Genomic DNA, 23806 nt, shown 5'->3' with positions numbered 1-23806 from the left:
GCGTGTGCGTGTGGGTGTGGTGGTGCTCCAGGCAGAGAAACAGCAAATGCCAGCATACGTAGAAATGACAAATTTGCTCAAGATTTTCCCATCTTTTATTTTTATTATTTTTTTATGCTTATTTATTTTTAAAGGGGAGAGAGTGAGCAAGCGAGCATGAGCAGGGGAGGGGCAGAGAGAGAGAGAGAGAGAGAGAGAGAGAGAGACACAGAATCCGAAGCAGGCTCCAGCCTCCGAGCTGTCAGCACACAGTCTGACACGGGGCCATGAGATCATGAGATCATGGCCTAAGCCGAAGTCAAAAGCTCAACCAACTGAGCCACCCAGGCGCCCCTGTTTTTCCCGTCTTTTAAACAAAATCCTTCAAACACACACCTTATGCTTTGGGAGTGGAAACCGAGGTGTTGGTTTTTATAGTTTGATAAAAGAGAAAATGTCTTTCTTGCCTTTGCCTCTGACTGTTCACAATTTCCACCTTCTTGATCTTTCTACCTAGGCACACAGACATGTTACTAAGAATACCAGCTGTAGGACAACGGACATCACTAAGAACAAGGAGAAAAAGAAAGGAGCAGTGATACATTCAGTATTTCTCACTGAGGGGTACCAAGGGTCAGCCCACTTGGAGGGACGTGGAATCCTTCCAAGCAAATGATTCAGTAACCATGAGAAGTCTGATCTGTTTGAACGGAAGGGCATCAAAGTCTCGGAACACAAATGCCATTCAAAAAGTAAGTACTGAACATGCCTCCCTGGGTGCAGCCTTGTATTTGAACCAAACCTTCTTGTTTCCATTTTTTCTTTATTAGCAGGTTCAGGTTCCTAACCTGAGCCCCATCATTGGGATCTTGAGGACTCATCCCTTATCCTCTTTACGATGACACCCTGCTTGTCCCCAAGCCAGCACTTTTCTTTGTTGCCACAGCTCACCGTGGCTGCCTCCCAGGGCACTCTGGGAAGGGGTCAGATCAGACCTTGCCATGTGTGGGCTTCTGGGGTGATGACCTCCTCCTCTCCTCAGGCAGAGCCAAGGGGGCACCCCTCCCAAACACCTAGCCACACATACTGTGTAACCATCTAGTTTTCCAATTAAATTTGATCTTCCTTCCACGGTATACAAACATCTACAGGAGGGTAGGGTGTTAACAGCCTATAGCCAAGAGACCAGCAGAAGATAGTAAATCTAGCTTTTGAGCTGGATGGGACAGGATGATCTGGTAAGGAAGGATCAAGGGGCCAGGGATACTTTCGTGGGGAGTTACAGTTGTGGACCTTAATGGTAGAGAGAAAATTAGACCCTCGTCTCTTCTCTGGGAACTCCTGTTTTCAAAATGAAAGGCCGCCGGCAACTCTTGGTAGTATCGATTTCATTTATTAGATAGCTTCCTTAAAAAGAAATACTTTGCCTTTGCTGTGTGTTCTCTTGTCAGTACCTTTAATTCTTTTGTTTTTAATGTTTATTTATTTTTGAGAAAGAGAGAGAGAGGGAGAGAGAGGCAGAGTCTGAGTCGGGGAGGGGCGGAGAGAGGGAGACACAGAATCTGAAACAGGCTCCAGGCTTTGAGCTGTCAGCACAGAGCCTGACGCAGGGCTCGAACTCACAGACCGCGAGATCATGACCTGAGCCGAAGTCAGACACTTAACCAACTGAGCCACTAAAGGTGCCCCTTTAGTACCTTTAATTCTTATCCCAAAGCTCAAATGAGGTGGTTGTAATAGTGGAGAATTAAGAAAAAAAACTTACTGAGTTTAATTTTTTTTTAACGTTTATTTTAGAGACAGAGAAAACTTCCTGAGTTTAATGACTGAGCTGAGAGCGATATCCTTCTCTGCCCAGTGCAGAGAACACTGAGGAGTCACTGAGGTGTCGAGTAATTAGTTCCTGGTGATCTGAGGGTGTTGGGGCACCTCCTCTGGCCCAGTGAATTCCCAGAAGCAGTAAAGCTTACAAATCTTTCTGTGCTAAGAAGTGAAAATTGAGGAGCACCTGGGTGGCTCAGTCAGTTAAGCGTCTGACTTGATCTCAGCACAGGTCTTAATCTCAGGGTCATGAGTTCAAGGTCTGCATTGAGCTCTGTGCTGGTGTGAAGCCTACTTAAGAGGAGGAGGAGGAGGAGGAAGAGGAGAAGAAAGAAAGAAAGAAAGAGAGAGAGAGAGAGAGAGAGAGAGAAAGAAAGAAAGAAAGAAAAGAAAGAAAGAAAGAAAGAAAGAAAGAAAGAAAGAAAGAAAGAAAGAAAGAAAGATGAAATGAAAAATGAAAGCTGGAGCCCCTGCCCCAAAGCTGTAGGGCCAGAGGAGTCTTCGGGATTTCTTCATTGGAGACAGAACTGAGGCAACAAGCAGAAAAAAGAGAAACATTTATCTGGGGGCCTTTTATTGACCCAACAATATTCCAGGAATTGGATAAAGGTATTGAAAATGGGGAAAGCCCAGGAATAACAAGGGAGAGGGAGGTGCTTGCCTCCCTCTGATTATTAATCAGAGAACGTGAGATTTATTTATTTTTTTTTTTTAATTTTTTTTTTCAACGTTTATTTATTTTTGGGACAGAGAGAGACAGAGCATGAACGGGGGAGGGGCAGAGAGAGAGGGAGACACAGAATCGGAAACAGGCTCCAGGCTCTGAGCCATCAGCCCAGAGCCTGACGCGGGGCTCGAACTCACGGACCGCGAGATCGTGACCTGGCTGAAGTCGGGCGCTTAACCGACTGCGCCACCCAGGCGCCCCCAGAGAACGTGAGATTTAAATGGGCAAATGTTTGCTTCTCCAAAATCTTCCTTTCTGACCCCAGAGGTGGCTTAATTATTTTAGTCTTCGAGAGTAGAGAAGTTAAGAGTAGCTCTCAAAGTTTACAGCAGTCATTTATTAAGCACCTGTTAAGTGCAATGGCCTGCACTAACTGTCTGGGCCATGCGGTGGTGAACTGGAGAAGGTCCTCGACCTCAAGGAGCCTCGCCTCCAGGCTGGGACAAATCAACGGCTATCTACAAAACAAGGCACAGCGAGTCAATGGCCCAAATAAGGCACGACGAAGTTATCCCGGCTTTAGGGTCTCGAACGCCACCTCACTTGGGCTGAGTGACGACAATCAGGGGCGTGACTGAAGCCAGGCTAGCAAGCTCGGTAAACTGACTTTTCCAATAAATGACATGTCTAGACGTGTTCCAGGGCTTTAAAATCTCTAGAGTCTATCTTGGTTTTTTTTTTTAAACATTCAGTTTTATTAAAGAATTGATAAGCCAGGAGTTTTGATTACCTGCTGTATTGGCTTGATCACTGCCATCTTTTCAATCAGCAAAAGTAACAGAAAATGGCATAAGAGGTTGTGTGGGGGAAGCACCAGGAGGCAGCGTCCTATGGTTCGCAGTTAAGAGGTGTTTCCACAGCTTCTATTACTGTCAGAGCTTAGAAGTGTGGAAGCTAATACCACAGGCTTTTTCATAGGAAGCCTTCCCCTTTTTTGAGCCCCATAAGGCTGACCATTAGGGATGCCTTGGATTGGGAATAAGAAGCCTCACAGTCCTCCCTGGTGGAGGCAAAAGATAGGAGCATCACCAAAGACCTGTCCTCTGCCAGGTATCACCGGCCCCTTGCACCCTTGCCGGGAGTTGATTATTAGTCTACTCTTCCCATTTGACAGATGAGAAAAAGAAGAATAGAGAAGCTGAGTAACTTGCCGAAAGGCGCAGAGCTGGAATTAGAACCTAGATCTGTTTTGTCTCCCAGGCCTGCGCACCTGACTGTACTAAGTGAGTGCAAGCCTCTGTCAGATGTGCACATCAGGAGTAGCCTTGAGGGAGGGAAATTAACCAAGCGTCTATAGTTCCATGCTTTACGTAGACACCCAGACCACAGTGGCTGCCAAATCTGGTACCCAAATCAGGGGATCGGCTTGCATCAGAAACTGAAACCCTACAATTTTCATTTAGTAAAACACATGTTTCTGAATGTTATGTGTGCCTCTTCCAACAAGTGATGTAATTAAGTTGGTTTTAAAAATGTGCTACACCCCATGCATTTTGGTCTCCTTGTATTTCATAGGCACACAAAGGAAACTGATTGTCACAGGTGGTGCTTTTCAATATATAATTTATTCTCTGTGCTTCACGTCTGAGGTCTTCTGATTCAGGTCCAACCCCTGAGTCTGGGAGCACATGAGCTAACTGATGGGAGGACCAAGGGCTCATGAATTTGGTTTGGAGTCCGAGGAAGCTTGCCTGGAATCTACTTTGGTCTAGCTCCCCGGAACCATTTCAGATCTGCTTTACTGTGACTATAACCCCTAGGGCAGCTGCTGGGACCAAATCAGGCTCTCTGGTGTCCTTGGGGCCAGAAATGAAGCAGCTAGAGACTTCCCGGGTCCCAGTCAACCCCAACAGAGCCCTTCATTTAGACCATGAAGAGAGGAGGGCAGGCCTGCAGTCTCCCAGCCTTCTACATATATTCTGTTGACCACCATTCCTTAAAAAAGTTAATCAAGGTAAAAAAGTGAAAAGCTTTGCATTATGATATTTTTCAAACATACACAAAGGTAGGGAGAATTCTAGAATAAACCCTCATTTCCGACTTTGAGCAATTGTCAACATTTTGCCAGGCATGGTTCTCCTATCCCACCCTACCTCCTTTTTCTGTGGGAGTATTTTCAAGGAAATCTCAGCACGCCATTTCATGCATTAATAATGAAGCATCTGTAACTGACAAGAACTTTATTTTCCCAACATAACCACTACGACATTGTCACACCTGATAAAACTAACACTAATTCCTTAAAACCAAATAATACCCAGGCTATTTTCAAATTTCTCAAAAATATCTTTTTACAGATCTGTATGAATCAGGATGCTAATAAGATCCAAGCATCGTATCTTTTAAGTCTCCTTTATTCATTGGCAGCATCCCTTCCCATTTTTTTTATGCCATTGATTTTTTGGGTACATGTGTCCTGTAGATTTGAATCACAATTCTTTCTAGAGACATTTTTTTAAATGTGTATTATGAGAGTGCCCTCACATGCAGCAGAAAATATCAAACACTGCATGGGGATATATAAATTGGCATAAACTGTCTAGAAAGCAATCTGGGAATGTCTCAGATATCTTAAAAATATTTGCATCTTTTTCTGTTTTTTTTTTTTTTTTAGGAGTATGTCCCAAAAAATATCAGAAATGTGACTCATCATGTACATTGATGTTCACCATGGCTTTGCTTTTAATAATGAATATTCTTAGCAATCTAAATGTCAGATAATAGGGAAATGACTAAATAAAGTAGCTATTAAAATGAAGCCATGAAAATGACATATACAAAGAGTTTTTAATGACTGGAGAAAATGTTAAGTGGAAAAATGCAGAGCCAAAGTGTCTCTGACGAATGACTCAAGCCTAGTGCATGGGGCATCCTCATTAAATATTTGTTGGATGAGGGAATAAACTTTCTAAACTACTTTTAACCACCTACATATATTACAACGGTGAAGAGACTTTTGGTTGTCAGTAATAGCAAATCATAAATAGAAGTGGCTTAAACATGAAGGGGACATATTATCTCATAGAACATGAAATTTGGAGATGGGCAGCTCCAGGGATTAACTGGGTGTCTTTCCAAATGATCTATGAACCAAGAGCATTTCACTTTTCTGGTTCTGGCCCCATCAACATGTTAGCTAGTTCCTCCCCACCCCCACCCCATGCCAACAGCTTCAGGCATTAACTCCTCACACACTAATGTCCAGAGCCAGAAGATGTTGTGTTCCTGCCTTGTGTATGTCTTTATAATAGCAGTGAATCCTTTCCAGAAACCCCCTGGCGAAATTCCCATTATATATCATTAATCAGTACAAACCCACTTCTCAAACCAATTATCCACAAGAGGAACGATTTCCTCTTAGACTGGTCAGGGTTTTACCAGAGTTCTCGGGAAAGAGGTGGACCCCAGAACCGAAAAGGTCCTGCCACAAACATACACAGAAAAAAACAACATAAAGAAAAAGAGACAAAAATTTTAATCAGGGTATTTTGAGGTGGTGATAATTTGGGTGATTCAATTTTTCCTAATCCTTTACATCTTTCATTACTTTTAAACTCAGAAAAATACATTCAATATTCTGGATGTTTCCCTTGAAAGGGAGGCAAACATCTGCCCGAAACCATCATCTCTCTTGATTCATTTTTCCCCATACACTGAGAAAGCAAAGTTTGACTTGCATAAACTTTTCATAATCTTTTTGACTTGGAAATTTTAAGCCTTTTTTTGTGTGTGAGATGAAACTACATAGGGGTTTGTGGGTGTTTTTTAAAAAACACCTTCTGGTTTCAATTGGGATGGAAAGAAGAGGCAAGAACATACCCCATGGATAATGCTTAGGGGGGTGTGGGGGATGGGAACGGGGTTCCAGTGATGGAAGACTTGGGGTTCTTACCAGGCACAGTCTTTATGCGGATTGGGGAACCACAAGTGTTAGAGCTGAGAGGAACTTCACAGCCTTCTAGTCCAAGCTTTCTGTGTTATAGGTGGGGAAACTGAGGCACCAATAAACCAGGTAATCTTCATGAGGGGCGGAGGCTTGGCTTGAATCCAGGTTCCCCATCCAGATTGCCCTCCCTTACTCTTATTGCCTGTGGTAAACTGTTTTCTCCAAAGATGGTTTTGAGCAAACTGCTCCCATCTCTGTAAGACGCGAAGCCTATTTCCCTTCCCCTTGAATTTTGGATGACCTTGAGGTTTGTTCTGGCCAATCATATGGGGTGGAAGTCATGCTGCGCCAGTTCCAGGCTTAGATGGTAAGGAGTCTAGCAGTTTTCTCTTTCTCTCTCTGGACCCCTGAGCCACGGTGTAAAAAATGTGACCACTTAGCTGGAGAGAAGGCCCAGCCCTCCCCAGCCACTCTAGTGTCCTCAGATATTGGGTAAACCCATCTTGGGCATTCCAGCCCCAGGCAAGCATGAGATCTATCATATCAGCTGGTACCTCATGGAGCCAGAGAACCACCAGTTGAGCCCAGGAGATCCACAGAACCGTGAAAAATGTCCATGGGTGCTGTGTAAGCCATCAACTTGGGGAAGTTATACATAGCAACAGATAATGAAATGTGCTCTCTCTGGGACTTGTGATTTTTTTCAATAAGGCATCTTCTCCCCACTATTTCCAGGCCACTCCAGCTTCTCCCTTCATGTTTCATTGATAATTAGGCATAAGGGATTTCAAGGAGTGTCCCAGCCCTGCAGCCCAGGAATGAATCCTACCTGATCATGGTGAATAATTCTTTTTATATGCTGTTGAATTCGATTTGCTAGTATCTTATTGAGAATTTTTGCATCCATATCCATCACGGATATTGGCCTGTAGTTCTCTTTTTTTACTGGGTCTCTGTCTGGTTTGGGAATCAAAGTAATGCTGGCTTCATAGAATGAGTCTGGAAGTTTTCCTTCCCTTTCTATTTTTTGGAACAGCTTGAGGAGGATAGGTATTATCTCTGTTTTAAATGTCTGGTAGAATTCCCCTGGGAAGCCATCTGGTCCTGGACTCTTATTTGTTGGGAGATTTTTGATAACTGATTCAATTTCTTTGCTGGTTATGGGTCTGTTCAAGTTTTCTATTTCTTCCTGTTTGAGTTTTGGAAGTGTGTGGGTGCTTAGGAATTTGTCCATTTCTTCCAGGTTGTCCAGTTTGTTGGCATATAATTTTTCACAGTATTCCCTGATAACTGCTTGTATTTCTGAGGGACTGGTTGTAATAATTCCATTTTCATTCATGATTTTATCTATTTAGGTCCTCTCCCCCCCCCCCTTTTTTTTTTTTTGAGAAGCCTGGCTAGAGGTTTATCAATTTTGTTATTATTTCTCTTCTTCTGCTGGGGTTGGGGTGTCTTTGCTGTTCTGCTTCTATTTCCTTTAGGTGTGTTTTTAGATTTTATATTTGGGATTTCTCTTGTTTCTTGAGATAGGCCCGGATTGCAATGTATTTTCCTCTCAGGACTGCCTTCACTGCATCCCGATCCCACTGTTTGGATTGTTGTATTTTTATCTTCATTTGTTTCCATATATTTTTAAATTTCTTCTCTAATTGCCTAGTTGACCCATTCATTCTTTAGTAGGGTGTTCTTTAAGCCCCATGCTTTTGGAGGTTTTCCAGACTTTTTCCTGCGGTTGATTTCAAGTTTCATAGCCTTGTGGTCTATGGCTACAGCAAAGTGTGCATGGTATGATCTCAATTCTTTTATACTTATGAAGGGCTGTTTTGTGACCCAGTATGTGATCTATCTTGGAGAATGTTCCATGTGCACTCAAGAAGAAAGTATATTCTGTTGCTTTGGGATACAGAGTTCTAAATATATCTGTCAAGTCCATCTGATCCAATGTATCATTCAGGGCCCTTGTTTCTTTATTGATCCTGTGTCTAGATAATCTATCCATTGTTGTAAGTGGAGTATTAAAGTCCCCTGCAATTACCACATTCTTATCAATAAGGTTGCTTATGTTTGTGATTGTTTTATATATTTGGGGGCTCCCCTATTTGGCGCATAGACATTTATAATTGTTAGCTCTTCCTGATGGATAGACCCTGTGATTATTATATAATGCCCTTCTTCATCTCTTGTTACAGCCTTTAATTTAAAGTCTAGTTTGTCTGATATAAGAATGACTACTCCATCCTTCTTTTGACTTCCAGTAGCAAGGAGTGTCAAGAGGAGGTCTGCATGGGGTTTGGAATTTAATGGAAATTCCACTGGCAAATGGAGTAAGCTGTTGAGCTTGTGTGTTATGAAGGAACAGACACAAGCTGAGGGCACTGGAGGGGTGGGATAAAGAGGGCACTGTACTGTTGATACATATTTGGATGGTTTCCAGCTTGGGGCTATTATGAGTAGTATTTCTACAAACACTCTGGTGCATGTCTTTTGGTGAAATACGTACACATTTGTCTTGGATACCTATACTCAGGTGTGGGAGTGAGGACTCACAGGATATCATATGTTCAGCAAAGTGGATGCCCCGATTTACCCTGCCTTCATCAAGATTTGAGGGTCCAAGTTTCTTCATATTCTTGCCAATATTCTTGTGGGTACATAGTGGTCTTAATTAGCATTTCCTTGACATCTATTGAGTTGAGCCTCTTTTCATATGTTTTGTGGTCATTTGGGCATCCTTTTCAGTGCCTGTTCAATTATTTTGCCCATTTCCTTTTTTCTTGTTGAATTTTAGGTGACAGAAACAATGAAGGTCTAGGCCTTGAGCACTGCCTAAAGGGTTCCAGATTTGGTTGATGAATTTACTGCCCCATCTAAGCAAGAGCGTTGGTTCACACAACCTTTCTGGCCAACCTTACCTTGCACAGCATCCATTTCTCCAGTGGAGAATTATTTCTAACATTTCCTGTGCTAGCCAATATTCCCTATGGCACAGATTTTGATAACAATATTTATAGTGCTTAATAATGACTTCTGGAATAGATACTCCCATTGATGGCTAACTGCTGCCAGGGTATACGCTGAAGTTAACTTACACAAACACACACTTACCTATTTATAATGAAGTGTTTTATGGTAAGTGACCACTCAGACAATGTAACAGCAGAAAATACTCATGTTAACACCCTGTGAAAATTTTCATCTGACAAAACCAGGGTTGGGACCCTAAATTGGAAACTCTGGCTGTGCACCAGATGCTGACACACTCTGTGGGAAATAAACAATTTCCATTCACCTCACACTTGAGGAACCCCTTGCACACTGGTAAATCTAAGGCAAAGGTACTAGCTAATCAACTCAGAATCCTTTTTCAAGACCTTCTACAACTTTTTTCTTTTCTTTTCTTTTCTTTTTTTTTTAAGTAGGCTTCATACCCAGCACCGAGCCCACGCAGGGCCCAAAGTGGTGCCCAACACAGAACCCAGCGCAGGGCTTGAACTCATGACCCTGAGATCAAGACCAGGGCTGAGATCAAGAGTTGGATGCTTAACAAACTGAGCTATCCAGGCACCTGCAGACCTTCTACAACTTTTAAAAGTCACTCCTTTCCCATCCCAAATACCATTGTGGAGTTCCTCAAGATTGAATTCTGCCAAGAGACAGAATTTCATTTTGGCTTGATAGGATTTCACACTGGATCATATTTGGGTTCACCATAACTTCTCTTACACAAACCAAAAAAAGCAGTCCCTACTAATGATTAAAATCATGCTAAGAATGTCTCTCCTTTGGCCTGGTTCTTTCTTCACAAACCACCACTGGAAAATTACCCAGAACAAACAATGGGATGTAAAACTAGCTTTGTCTGGCCTCTCTGAGTTTTCTTCCATAGTCCAGTAATATGCCCTGTGGATCCCATGTGCATAATGAATCAGGTCTGCTCAGTACAGCTTCAGGCCTGCAGGAGAAAAGCTTCCCCCAGGAGGGGCATGGCAGGTCCTTCGATTCCATCCAGGTGCGGGTACCCAAGCCCTGACTTCTCTCACCTAGTTGGAAATGAACTGGAGGGGTAAGTGAAAAGATCAGGTAAGTGAACAGATACTTACTGGATGGTCAGATGGGTAAAACCTTGTCTTAGCAACTTATACTGAATGTTGAGAAGATTGGACCCCATCCCTTTAGAGAAAGAAAGTACTGCATGCTAGTAATTTTTTAAAGAACACTTCAGGGAAGGGCGCCTGTCTCACTCAGTGGGTAGAGCATGTGACTCTTGATCTCAGGGTTGTGAGTTCAAGTCCCACAATGGGCATGGAGCCTACTTAAAAACAAAACAAAACAAAGCAAAGCAAAGCAAAACAAAACAAAACAAAACAAAACAAAACAAAACAAAAAAAACCCAAAAACACTTCAGGGAGTACCAGAGTGGTGATGGATGTCCCTTCAAAGAAACTTGGGGTAATGAGAAACTGAGACAAACAAGTATGGTAGGATGCGTGTACAAGGACACGTGGAGGGAGAGGCACGTACACTGTGTGAAGAGATGGTGGTCATCCATATGTCACAGGTTATCAAAAGTGTGCATCAAGTTTTATGAGTCTTTTTTTCCCTTTTCTATTTTTTTTATTTGTGGGGGGAAGGGCGGAGATGGGGAGAGAGAGAATCCCAAGCAGGCTCCACACTCAGTGAGGAGCCCGACACAGGGCTCTATCTCATGACCCTGGGATCATGACCTGAGCCCAAAATCAAGAGTTGGAGGCTCAACCCAGGTGCTTCCAGTTTTATGAGTCTTCTAAAGAAAATACTTAAAGCAGGGGTTTACGAGGGTCAAGTGTTCACAATCATTACTTCCTCTTGGACTATTTCTGGATGTTGAGGAAAGGACCATTGGAGGCAAGTGTTGACATGACAGTCAAATAAGGCAATACTGCTATATTTTATCAGGTAGTGCACACTGAGCCAAGAACGTGGGAAGGGGGGTGGGTGCTTAGAAGACAGTTTCTGCCCTCCAGAAGCATCAAACCTGGTCCAGGAGATTAAGTACTAAAAGAACACACAAGATGGAAACCTGCACTAGGTTGTTTATCAAATCAAGTAAACTCCTTTTCTGAGTCACCTGCAAACAACATAAAAGTCAAATGGAAAACTTCCATCAAGCTTCAGGGAGGTTGGAGGGTCTAATCACACCTTTATTTACAGTGTGAAAATTAACTGAGGGGTGAATAAGGCAGAAGCAAACCACAGTCACTTTGGACAAAAGTCGTGAACTTTCAGTACATGTGAAAATTCCCTGAGGAGCTTGTTAAAAACTGGGGATTTTCAGGTCTCACCCTCAGAGATTCTGATTCAGGAGGTTGAATAGGGGGAGAAAACCTGCATTTTAAGCTAGTTCCCAGAGTGATTTTGGTACAAGGACCACAGACCCCACTCAGGGAGACACCACTAGCTGGGGTCAGAGCACAGGGCTATAAGGGTTGGAAACAAAGGTCATGTCTGCTTGGGGAAGATTCTAAGGTAGGCACCCCCCACCCCGGCCGCTGCAAATCAGTGAAGTATTGATATGATACGTCCTAGAGGCAAAGGCAACTCTTAATTTCTTTGGTGTGTCAATCAATATATGATGCAGAAAACATTTCAGATGGTACACTATAGCAGAATGAGCTGTCTTCAGAAGACACAGCTCCTGTGGGATAACTGTGGTGCCAGGACCACAGCAGACATGAAGACAGCTCTCTCCTTCCCTTGGATGAGAAGGGCTTCCAAAATAATCAAGGACTTTCTACTTCCTACATTACCTATGGTGAAGAATGCAACAAAGAGAAGGGAGAGAGAGGTACTTCCTTCCCAGCAAATCCATTTCTGGAACCGAACTAGGTGGGTACTTGCTTATTTTTGTGAAGTGAGGTTTGGGTTATTTGGGTTGGAGAGTGGGGGAGGAGGAGATGCTGGAGGACGACTGAGGGCCGAGGTGGGCATTGGTTCTAGATCAGCTTTCTGCCTGGCCATTTGCTGAGCACCTGCTGGCATGGGGTCCACCTGGGTAAAGGAACAAGGGGGTTCTAGGCAGTGCATCTTGACTGTGGCATTGAACCATTGGTACCAGAACTACCCAAGGAGCTTGTGAGATAAGGAACCCCTGAGCCTTACCTACTGGGTCAGCATCCCAGTTTCCTGTCTGGATAGCGATGATTACCCTAGAGCTAGAGAATCACTGTTCTACAGTTTTCCACTCAAGACAGGATCGCTCAGTGATGTGACAGGACCAAAGGAGGCCTAGCAATAATGTGCTGCTTTGGGAAGTTGATAACTGCACTTCTCATTTCCAGTTACACAGTTCATAGCTCCACTGTCCGCCGTGAGAAAAGCAATGGAAATACTGATTTTAGGAACTGCCTCCTTTGTTCTACGACCCAGTGGTTCATGAGTGCTGCATGAGGGTTAACCCCTCTGGGGCCTTAAGAACAAGGCCATCTGACTGTTTATTCCAGCTCCTCGAGTAGGCAGATTAATGTCATATGAGGATGATGGTGATGATGGTGGTTTACATGTCTGAAGCAACCCATTCTGAGCCAGGCACTATGCTTAGTGCTTTACATGAACTCATTTCCTCCATCCTCATGCCAACCTTGCGAAGTAGGAATATTACATACCCCTCTTTTAAATTTATTTATTTTTATTTCTTATTTATTTATATATTTATTTTGAGAGAGCAAGCGAGCGAGCGAGCTGGGGAGGGGCAGAGAGAGAGAGAGAGGAAGAGAGAATCCCTCTGTCAGCACAGAGCCCGACATGGGGCTCGATCTCACGGACCACGAGGTCACGACCTGAGCCGAAATCCAGAGTCAGATGCTTAACTGACTGAGCCACCCAGGTGCCCCTATGTCCCCCCTCTTGCACATGAGAATCTGAAGTACACGGAGATGACAAAACTCATTTGCAGTCATGGAGCTGGCTAGTTAGGGCCCTGGGTTCTAGTCCAGACTATTAATAACTTAAGTGTGTGATGGTACAACTTATTCTGGTTGTCCCTTTGGTAAAACGAGGACGGGGTGGCCCAGATGAACTCTAGGGGCATTGAGATTCCCATATTCTGTGACTCGGGTGCGCAGAGCTTGAATCAGGGCTCATTCTGTGTATCTGATCATCCCAGGAATCTGGGGAGAGCCCACCACGTATGTCCCAGGCCCTCCTTCTACAGGCCAGGCAGGTGAAGCTCTCGTCTGCATGAAAAACATCTCTCTCTGCAACATTTCTCAACTACAAAGACATCGCAGGCTAATTTAAAGCATTTTGCAAAGGGCATCCTGGGTGGCTCAGTCCGTTAAGTGACTCTTGATTTTGGCTCAGGTCATGGTCTCACGGTTCGTGAGATCGAGCCCCTGCGTCAGGCTCTGCGATGACGGCGTGGAGCCCGCTTGGGACTCACTCACTCACTGACTCTCTCTCTCTCTCTCTCTCTCTGCCCCTCCCCCACTCATTTTCTCTCTTTTCTCTCTCTCTCTCAAAAATAAACATTAACAAAATTTAAAGCATTTTGCAAAGCAGCCAGGGAACTGAAGGGAAACAACATTTCGGCAGCCAGTTACTGGTATGGATGCAAAAGTTAGGGGTTCTCAGGTTCAGGATATATTTGGAATTTGCTATTTTTAGGGCTACTCCTCTCTCATTTCATTAACAGTAAAGCATCTTTGACAAAAGACGGTATCATCTGGAGTAAAGATTAAACTATTTTCCAGGTAATTTCTGAACTAGGGGATGTTTCTAGCCTCCTGGACCATAAGTAGCTTACAAGTCAAAAATGAGTGACTACCCTCCTGCCTATAAAAGCTGAAAACTGGGATATGACACGTATGGATTCTTTAAATCATTTGCATTATTACCAACCACAGTAATTTCTGTGCTCAGAAGGTAACAGAAATTAGCCTCATGGGAATCAGAAGACGTCAGCGCCTGAAGAGGAATCTGACGAATTTCGTTTCTCTGAGAGAACATTGAGTCATGGGGGCAATCAGCTCTGTGTTTTATGCTTTCTCGAGCCCTTTCCTCCTCTCAAACACTGAGCTAGTATGAAGGCTGGAATAAATGCTGTCACTAATTCTGAGTCTGCCCTCATTTAAAAGGGGGGGGGGATCATTTGATTTACTCATCTCAGGTAGGTGTCCTAATTCCAGTGCTTAACTTTTAAATTATGAAACTGCTCCTTAAAAGCAAGTGCCTATAATCACGTTCTCTCTTGAACAAAACTGTCCTCCCCCAGACTCTGAAGAAATGGTTCAATTAAGCAGAATGTTACTACAATGAGGGCACGGAACTAATCACAGGTCCCTCTTCTTCGGCATGAACGAGAGGATCTGGACATTTTGAGGGGTTACGAAATATCTGCATTTTAATGGGCATCTGGAGGAAGCACAGGTCAATCTGACTGCCTTTTTGAATTGCTTGCTGCAGACGAGAGGGAGGTCAGGCTTCTCCAGAGAGGTGGCAGTGGGGATACACCACGGACGAAGCTCACGTCTTCTGCCTAACCCGAGAGGCTCCCAGCTCCCCTTCTCAACTTTGTGGGATCCCAGTGCTTCCGGAAATCCAGTCTGAAAGCCAAAGACCTACAGAATATTGGTGGCTCTCTCATCTGTTATGGTTTTACTAAGATGAATGAAACAATAAGGACGAAGCACGGCCTGGGCATACTACATCATATGAGATTGAAGAAATATATGTGTTATTCATAATATCGGGACATGCTCTCCCTAGTCTGGAACTCGCTACAAACTCTTGAAACTTCCTGTGTGTTATGGACCGATGTTCATGGACCCGCCAGTTCATATGTTGAAACCCTCCTTCCTAGTGGCATGTACTAGGAGGTGGGGCTTGGGGGAGGTGAACAGGATTAGACAAAGTCATGACAGTGGAGTCCTTATGATGGGATCAGTGCTCTTCTACGAGTCACCAGGGAGAGACTGCCTGCTTTCTCTGCGCTCGGCCGTGTGAGGGTACATCCAGAAGTCAGCAGTCTGAAAACCGAAAGAGGGCTCTCACCCCAAACCCAACCTGATCTCAACTTCTGGCCTCCAAAACTGTGTGAAATAAATTTCTGACGATTATTAGTCACCCAGTCTAGGGTATTTGTTACAGCAGCCTACGACAGCATGTTACTCTTTTTTTTTTTTTAATTTTTTTTCAATGTTTATTTTTGAGACAGAGAGAGACAGAGCGTGAATGGGGGAGGGGCAGAGAGAGAGGGAGACACAGAATCGGAAACAGGCTCCAGGCTCTGAGCTGTCAGCACAGAGCCTGATGCGGGGCTCGAACCCACAAACCGAGAGATCATGACCTGAGCCGAAGTCAGACGCTTAACCGACTGAGCCACCCAGGCGCCCCGACAGCATGTTACTCTTACGCCACCTTGCATTACCTAGAATCTCCTAGAAACGTTAGGCAAACATCCTCATATTTGCTATGAGAATTAGCTCTCGCTCTAAGGGAACCAAAGCTCCCTGGAGAAAATGGAAGTGCTTCTTTCCTTGTCTCCCTTTCTTTCTTTCTCTTCTGGCCTCCTTCGTCCCTTCCTCCCTCCCTTCCTTTCTTCCATTTCTTTAAAAGAGTCTTTGGAGACACTCAAACCTCATTCTTTTTAGAGGCACCTTCCTGGCTGTATCTACATGATACAATCATTTTTCTGTAATAAACTATTCTTTGAGGGGGCTCAATGGAGGCCTTTTCTTAAAAACATCTCATTCTGATATTATTAATTCCAGAAAGCAGTTATAACTTTCTTTTGCCCAAAGCTAGTAGAGAACCCATTTCAGAAAGCATTGTGGCATTTGTGGCACAAATGGAATTGGCATAATAATTCAACTGCCAGAAGAAATGTTTTGAAAATACTGTTACACAATGGTATTTTAGCTAGTCATCGGGAAAGAAAGGGCTGATTCATTAGGATTTATTTTTCCATTGAAGGGACAACACCAAAGACAGACACCTCCCATGAACTCCCGGCTATAAAGCCCAAACACGAGGGTCTTTTTAGGAAGTTAAAAAACGGAAGTATGAAGATGGGGGCGCCTGGATGGCTCGGTTGGTTAAGCATCTGACTCTTGGTTTCAGCTCAGGTCGCAATCTCACTTTTGTGAGTTCTAGCCCCCCACTGGGCTCTGTCTGACAGTGCAGAGCATGCTTGGGATTTTCTCTCTCTCTCTCTCTGCCTGCCCTTCCCCACCTCTCTCTCTCTCTCTCTTAAAATAAATAAATGAACTTAAAATTTTTTTAATTAAAATATTTTTTAAAATGGAAGTATGAAGAGTTAGCAAGTCTGAGATGCCCAGTGCAAACCAGAACTCAGGTTCACCCCGGATCTGCTGTGTTGCCTGTCAACCACACTGTTAATGCTGAAGTGGGATCTGGTGGCAAAAACCTGTGGCTGGAGAAGGACCAAGTCGTTGTCATCCACTGGGGAATGGTGTAAGGGATGAGCAGAAACACATTCAGACAGAAAGCATTTAGGGCACGGTTTAAAGCCTACACTTTATCTCAGTGACTCTCCTGAGTATACTCTCACTGGAGGCTTTCACGAGGTAACGCGGAAGGATTTTCTTCTGATGACGTCGTATCTAGTTTTAGGCAGAATAGGCTCTACAATGAATGTTGGCCTAATCTGCCCCTTTCCCCCTTAAAATGTTTTTTTTCCCCCTCTACCTTTCTCTTCTCTCCAATGTGCATCCCAAGTGTTCCTTCTCCTTGATAGGTCACCTGTGTTCTTCGTCTCTACTGACTTATTCATTGGACAAACCACAACTAAGCAGCATGTGCTATGCACTCAGCTAATTGTTATCCATAAATAAGACATCAGCTCTCAGTTTCCTTCAACTGTATTTCTTCCAGAGGTTAACGCTTTCTTTCCTCACCAGCTTCTGGTTTCTTGCCATTTTTTCACATGTTTATTGGCCTCTTATTTTTCTTCACTGGTAAATTCCTATTCATGTCTAGTCCGTTTTCTGATGATAATACTTGTTCTTTTTCCTATTGATTTGTAAGAGCTCTTTATGTATTTTGAGAAAATTAACTTGTCATCTTGTATATATGCTGAAATATTTTTCCCAATTTATGCCTGACTTTCAGTTTTACATAAATGTTTTGTTGCTTTGCCAAAGTTTAATATTTATGTAGGCAAAGCCATTGGTTTCCACCAATTTTCTTCTGTGGCTTTTGTGTTTGGGAGTCATGGAGGGAAAAGTCCTCCAGAAATATACTAGTATTCACTTATGGCTCTAATTTTTAAAAGCAATTTAATAATTAACGCCTTTCCAACTGCAGGGATCTAAAATTTTAAAAATAGTTTTTCTCAGCACCATTTATAGTTGAAATTTGTATTGAGATAATCGCAGATTTATAAGCAATTATAAGAAATAACACAGAGAGTCTAGTTACACTTTACCCAGTTTCCCCCAATGCTAATATTTTGTATAACTACAGTAAATATCATGAGCAGGATGCTGACATTGATTCAATCCACTGGTCTTATATTCTCCCCCATTTACGTGTGTGTGTGTGTGTGTGTGTGTGTGTGTGTTTAGTTCTATCAAACTTTGCCACACGTGTAGATTCTTCAGAACCATTTTTAAATGGTCTTTTCTTTCTCTGCTCTCTTGAAATGCCATTCAAAAAATTTATTATTATTTTTTAAGTAGGCTCCATACCCAACATGGGGCTTGAACTCATGACCCTGAGATCAAGAGTCGCACGCTCTACCAACTGAGCCAATCAGGTGCCCTTTGACATGCCACTTGTATCAAAGGCAAATTTGTTATATTTGGCTCTGGATTCTGTATTTTTGTCCCATTGATCTGTCTGTTCCTGCTGGGACTGGTACCAAAAATCTAAACAGTTCCCTTTGAATATCTGTGAAAACTCTGCTGCTTTCTTCTCTTCTCTTCCTGCTCCTTTCTCCTTTTTCTTTTCAAAACTTCCCAGCTTATTTATGTTCCAATTTTCCTGACGAGCTTTAGAATAATTTGGTTAAGTTCCAGAAAAGATCTTTGGATTTTGATTGGAGTCGCCTTATATTTAGAGACTAATTTGTGGAGAAATGACATCCTTACCAAATTGAGTTTTTCCACCAGGAACACAGTGTATCTCTCTCCATTTATAGAAATCTTTTAAAAGTGAGCCTTAGTAGAATTTTGTCATTACTTCATATGAATCCTGTCCAAATCTTGTCACACTGATTCCCGTTTCACAGCTTTTTGTAGATGATATGAATGAGCCTTTCCCTCTACCGTACATATTTTTTGGTCGTTTATATTGATTTTTTAATTATGATAAAACATATATAACAGAAAACTTGCTATCTTAACCATTCTAAAGTGTACAAACGAGTGATACTGAATCCATTCACAATGTTGTACAACCATCACTGCTACCAATTTCCAAGACTGTGTTATCATCCCAAAGAGAAACTCTGCACCCACAAAACAATAACTTCCTGTTCTCCCTTTCTTCCAAGCCTCTGGCAACCTCTATTCTGCTTTCTGTCTCTATGATTCTGGCATTAGACAGGATGTGTCCTTTTGTGTCTGGTTCCTTTCACTTAGCATCATGTCCTCAAGGTTCATCTGTGTTGCAGCAGGTGCCAGAACTTCATTCTTTTTTATGGCTGCATAATACTCCACGGTATGGATGTGCCACAGGTGGTTCACCCATTCATTTTCAGTGGACATTTGGGTTGTTTCTATCTTTTGGCTCTCGAGAGTAATGCTGTGAATACTGGTGTACAAGTATCTGTTTGAGTCCTTGCTTTCAATTCTTTCGGGTATATACCCAAAAACAAAACTAGAAAACTTAACATATCTCACAACTTATTATTAGTAGCATACAGCAGGAGGAAGGTATTACATTTTTGGTTAGAAAAAATATTACCATCTCCCTCCCCAAGAAAAACCCCCAAACAAAACCAAAATATATGCACTCATCCTGCCAGGCCCTGGCAAAAGGCCTTTCCTACTTCTGTGAGGCCCTGACCTCCCTGACCTCACTGTGACCATGGTTGATGAACTCTTGTCCATTCCTAGACCATGAGCTCAGCATGCCCCAGATAATCAAAACTTTAACATGTAATTGTTCATAAAAAAGCTGGTTCTCTGTGTTTTTGAATCTTCTGGATAAGTTTCTTTGCAAAAGGGATTGGTTAGAGTAGGCACGATAGATTTTTTTCAACCTCGCCCAAGTGATGTGAGGCCCGAAGGCAAGAGAATTTATCTGAAGTGGCAGGTGGCCCCATCAATGTCTAGGTACTTGTCGGAGACCTGGTGGCTCACTTAGAGCATACTGCACTTCTCTTCTGCCTTCCTACAAATCAATTTTCTTTCTTTCTTTTAAGTTTATTATTCGGAGAGAGAGAAAGCGCAAGTCAGGGAGGGGCAGAGAGAGAGGGAGAGAGAGGATCCCAAGTAGGTTCCGCACTGTCAGAACAGAGCCCAATGCGGGACTTGAACTCACGAACCCTGAGATCATGACCCGAGCAGAAGTCAGATGCTTCACTGACTGAGACACCCAGGCGCCCTTCGTTTTTCTTTCTAAAATGGGTGTTCTTGTTGTGTGTCATGGCCTACAGGTCTGGGGTGGGTTCCTGATCAGCCATTCTTGTATCCTGGTAGGTTTTAAGTCCCTTATAAGCAATCTTGTCCTGCAGTCCCCACCCCCACACGCCTACGCAAAGACACCTGACAGCTAAGAACACCAAATCTGGAACCAGACTGTCTGGGTCAGATCTGAGCCCCATCACCGTCCCAAGGACACTCAGTTAGAAAGGGCTTCAGGGAGGATGTGATCAAAAAAGCAGTTTTTGATCATTACCTTCATACTGACCAAATTACTTAACCTATGCTTCAAGCTTCTTCATCTGTAAAATAGATTCATAACAACACCTTCCTCATAGGACTTTTGTGAGGACTGAATGGCCTAATGTAGGGAAGACCTGGAATAGTGCCCTGCAGTTTGAGGAGCTCGCCCTTTCTAAGGGGCAGCTGTTACTGATGTGTGGTACCACCCAGTTGCACACAGTGTTGGCTAAGTAATGCTTTCTGCGGACCTGCATTTTCAATGGGCACCTTGGGAAAATTTCTTACATCATTGCAACAGCCTAATCACATGGAACCCATGACACTCTGCCCTCCTGCCTTGGCCACGGGATCTGGAATAACATTTCCACTTGTATTTGACAAGGTCAGCCCCTAGTAATAGACAGCATGCAGTGGCCCAAAGCATCCACTGACTGTCTGGGCGCATGGCCCTGAGAGCAGCAGGTGCCTGGAAGGAGAGGGGGGCCAGGCACGGAGTCCTCAGGCTCCATTTCTGATTTCTAACCTGAGCAAAAAGCCCATTCATGGCTGTGCTGGTTGGGGGCTCCAGAGGCTCCTTTATACACACTCCCCTGATGAGGGGCCCGCTGACTCCCACAGGCCCAGTTGGAACAGCTCCAAAGTCAAGGGCTCAAAGAGGCCTTCCTTGTATGGCCTGGCCCAGTCTATGGTTGTCTTGCTTATTAGGCTGTTTGCATGTCTTCTCCCGATAGAACACAAGCTTCATGAGGGCAAGCACTTGTCTTTTGTGCTCACCACTCTGTCCTCAGCACCTAGCCCAGAGCAGGCAGGAGGTAGATGTTTGCTGAACGCTCAGAGAGGAAGAAGGCAGGCGGGCAGGCAAATCCCCTTCTTCCTCTTCGAAGCCACCCATTCAGCCACTTCTGCCTCAGACATTGCACTCCAAGAAGCCTTTCCTGATTCTTCAACCTGCTGGAAAAGTCCTACCTACCACTTCACAGAGCTCTGGTCTGACCCTACATTCCTACAGAGCAAACAGCCCGCATTTCTCGAGGTACCCAGCCTTTCCTTCCCCACAGTCTCGTTTTTCTTTTCTCTAGTTACCGAGAGCCATGAAAACAAGACTGTAAACTATTCAAAAGTGGAACTGTGCCCATTTTTGAGTTCTATCTCTGCCCCTCCGGCCCCCCAGTGGCCAGCCCAGCTCTGGCCACATTCACAGGCCAAGGCGTGAGTCAATTCATGAATGCTTCCTTTTAGGAACGTGGATTTTTCTCACTTTCTGCCTCCCCATCAGGGACAGAAAATAAACAAATAATCTTTGCTCTCCCACTTCTCTCCCTGATAAACACCAGCTGGGAAGGCATGTTCGTGGGGGCAGATGGAACACTTTCAGCCCTGGTATCTTAGCACAGCCTCTCACAGGGGCCCCTGGTGCTCTGGGCCACCTTCTCCCTGGGCCACTTACAGCTCTGCTTTGACTGTGGCTGTTCACTTCCCTTCTGACCTGCTTGTTCACCTTAGTCCAGGACATGGGACTAAACCTCACTAGGGGATTTCCGGGTGAAGGGGGCTGGTTTACCACTGTGACCATCTGATGCGTGGGGTGGGGGGGGGGAGATGACATTTTTGTTGGTTACAGTGATCCTGAATCCTAAGACAGAATAAGTCTAATGGGATAAAAACTTCCAGCACAAGCGTAGCAGCCTATTTATGGAGAACGAGACTTAGCTCAATTAATATTCTGGTTAGCTGAGAATTACAATAGATAGTAGAAACACACATGCAAATGTCAGAGGCCATCAAAATGTGTTTATTACACAAATTCTGCCAGATTATATTTAAAACTATCCTCGATGGTACAGATGGAGTTTCAGAGTCTTGCAGTACATCATCAGCATCACTAAAATGAGCACAAATTCTTTTGGAATAGCACCGGTGGGGGTGTCTAATTATATGAGATTTTTCACTGCTTGATATCCAGTAAATGCGTTTCTCCACATTTATTTGTACATAGAATAGCTCCGGTTTATCCGCCATCCAAACATACTCATTAGGCAACACGAAAAGGCACAGCCACTAGAGTGGAGTCACATACAGCCGACCGGGAAGGTGCCCCAGAGACGCAAGGATCCCACATGTGGATAGAGGGGAGGGGGAACGCCCCTGCCACTCATGCGTGGGTGACCTTGAACATGGTATTTAACCTCCATATGCCTCAGTCTCTTCATCTGTGAAATGGGATGACGATCATACTACCTACCGGTCATATCAACTGAAATAGGGTGTACCACGCACCCACTGCCCTTCCCTCAGGTTTCTCCCTGACATTCCCTGAACATTTTCATCCCTGGCTCACAGTCGCCAGTCTCGCCAACTTATGTCAGAATTCTAGGCCATGTCACTGTTCATACAGAATAGATGCTCCTTACGGACACCCTGGCGTGGCCTCTCTGGTCCCAGGCCTTCCCCCCCACCTCCCTGCCCCGGGCGTATTTGGTTTCTAGGACATAAGTCTTCTAGTTTTCTTCCTAACTCCGTGGCTTCTTCTTCTCAGTCTCCTTTTCTGGCTCTGCTGAATCTTTCTGTCTTTTAAGGTCAGAGTGCCTGAGCCCTCAATCCTTGGGGCTCTTGTCCAGTCTGTATTAATTCCCTTGATGATTTCATCCGATGTCACAATTTTAAGTTCCGTCTAAATGCTGATGTCTTCCAGGTGGCATCTCTAGTTTGAACTTGTCTCCAGAACTCTAGGACTCCTCTATCCAACTCCCTCTTTTACTTTGCCACTTGGGTATGTGATAGTAATTTTCCAAACTGACAAGTGCAAATGGAGCGCTCGACTTTCCTCTCCAACATGGCGCACCCACCCTCTTCCCTAATTCAATAAATAGCAACCTTATCCTTCCAGTTGCTCAGGCCCCAAATGGTCACCCTGGACTCCTCTCTTCCTCTGACACCTCCCGTCCAATCTGTCAAGAAATCTTGTTGACTCTGCCTTTCAAAATCGAGTCCCAACCCAACCATTTCTCATCACCTTCCCTGGTCCAAGATATTCTTATGTCTTCCATAGATTCTTGTAGTAGCCTCCAACTGGTCTCCCTGCTGCTTGTCCTTACACATCCTACAACACCGGAGTCACCCTTCTGAAATATGTCACATGCTCTGCGGCCCCAAGCCCTCCAGTGGCCCCCATTCAACTGGTATGAAAACCAAAATCCATACAAGAACCTACAAAGCAGATCCAACCTGCCTCCTCCTCCCTAATCACACCTCTGACTTCTCCAGTCCCCACTGTCCCTCCCTCTGCTCCAGCCACAATGGCTTATGTTGCTCCTTCTATATCCCAAATCCACTCCTGTACCTCCTGCTCCCTCTGTTTTCCCCGTAGATAGCTGCAAGGTCCACCCCTTCACCTCTTGCAAGTCTTTGCTCAAATGCCAACCACTCTGTTCTAGTGATAACCCCTTCCCAGAACTCCCATCCCTCCTTCCTGCTTAATTTTTCCCATGGACTTATCACCATGTAATATACTATGTGTTTTCCATCTTTGTTTATTGTCAGTCTCTCCCCATGTGAATGCTAGCTCCA

General features: G+C 44.0%; 1 protein-coding gene across 1 annotated transcript in view; it reads right to left on the bottom strand.

Annotated features, from left to right (window-relative positions):
* Positions 1-23806, bottom strand: part of KCNK13 (potassium two pore domain channel subfamily K member 13) — a 106764-nt gene that overhangs the window by 2477 nt on the left and 80481 nt on the right. The gene's annotated exons all lie outside the window — the stretch shown is intronic.

The sequence above is a fragment of the Prionailurus bengalensis genome, chromosome B3 (assembly GCF_016509475.1).
Source record: "Prionailurus bengalensis isolate Pbe53 chromosome B3, Fcat_Pben_1.1_paternal_pri, whole genome shotgun sequence".
NCBI classification, from domain to species: Eukaryota; Metazoa; Chordata; class Mammalia; order Carnivora; family Felidae; genus Prionailurus; species Prionailurus bengalensis.
The sequence above is the reverse complement of the archived record's forward strand: the minus strand, read 5'-3'. Positions and strand labels throughout refer to the sequence as shown.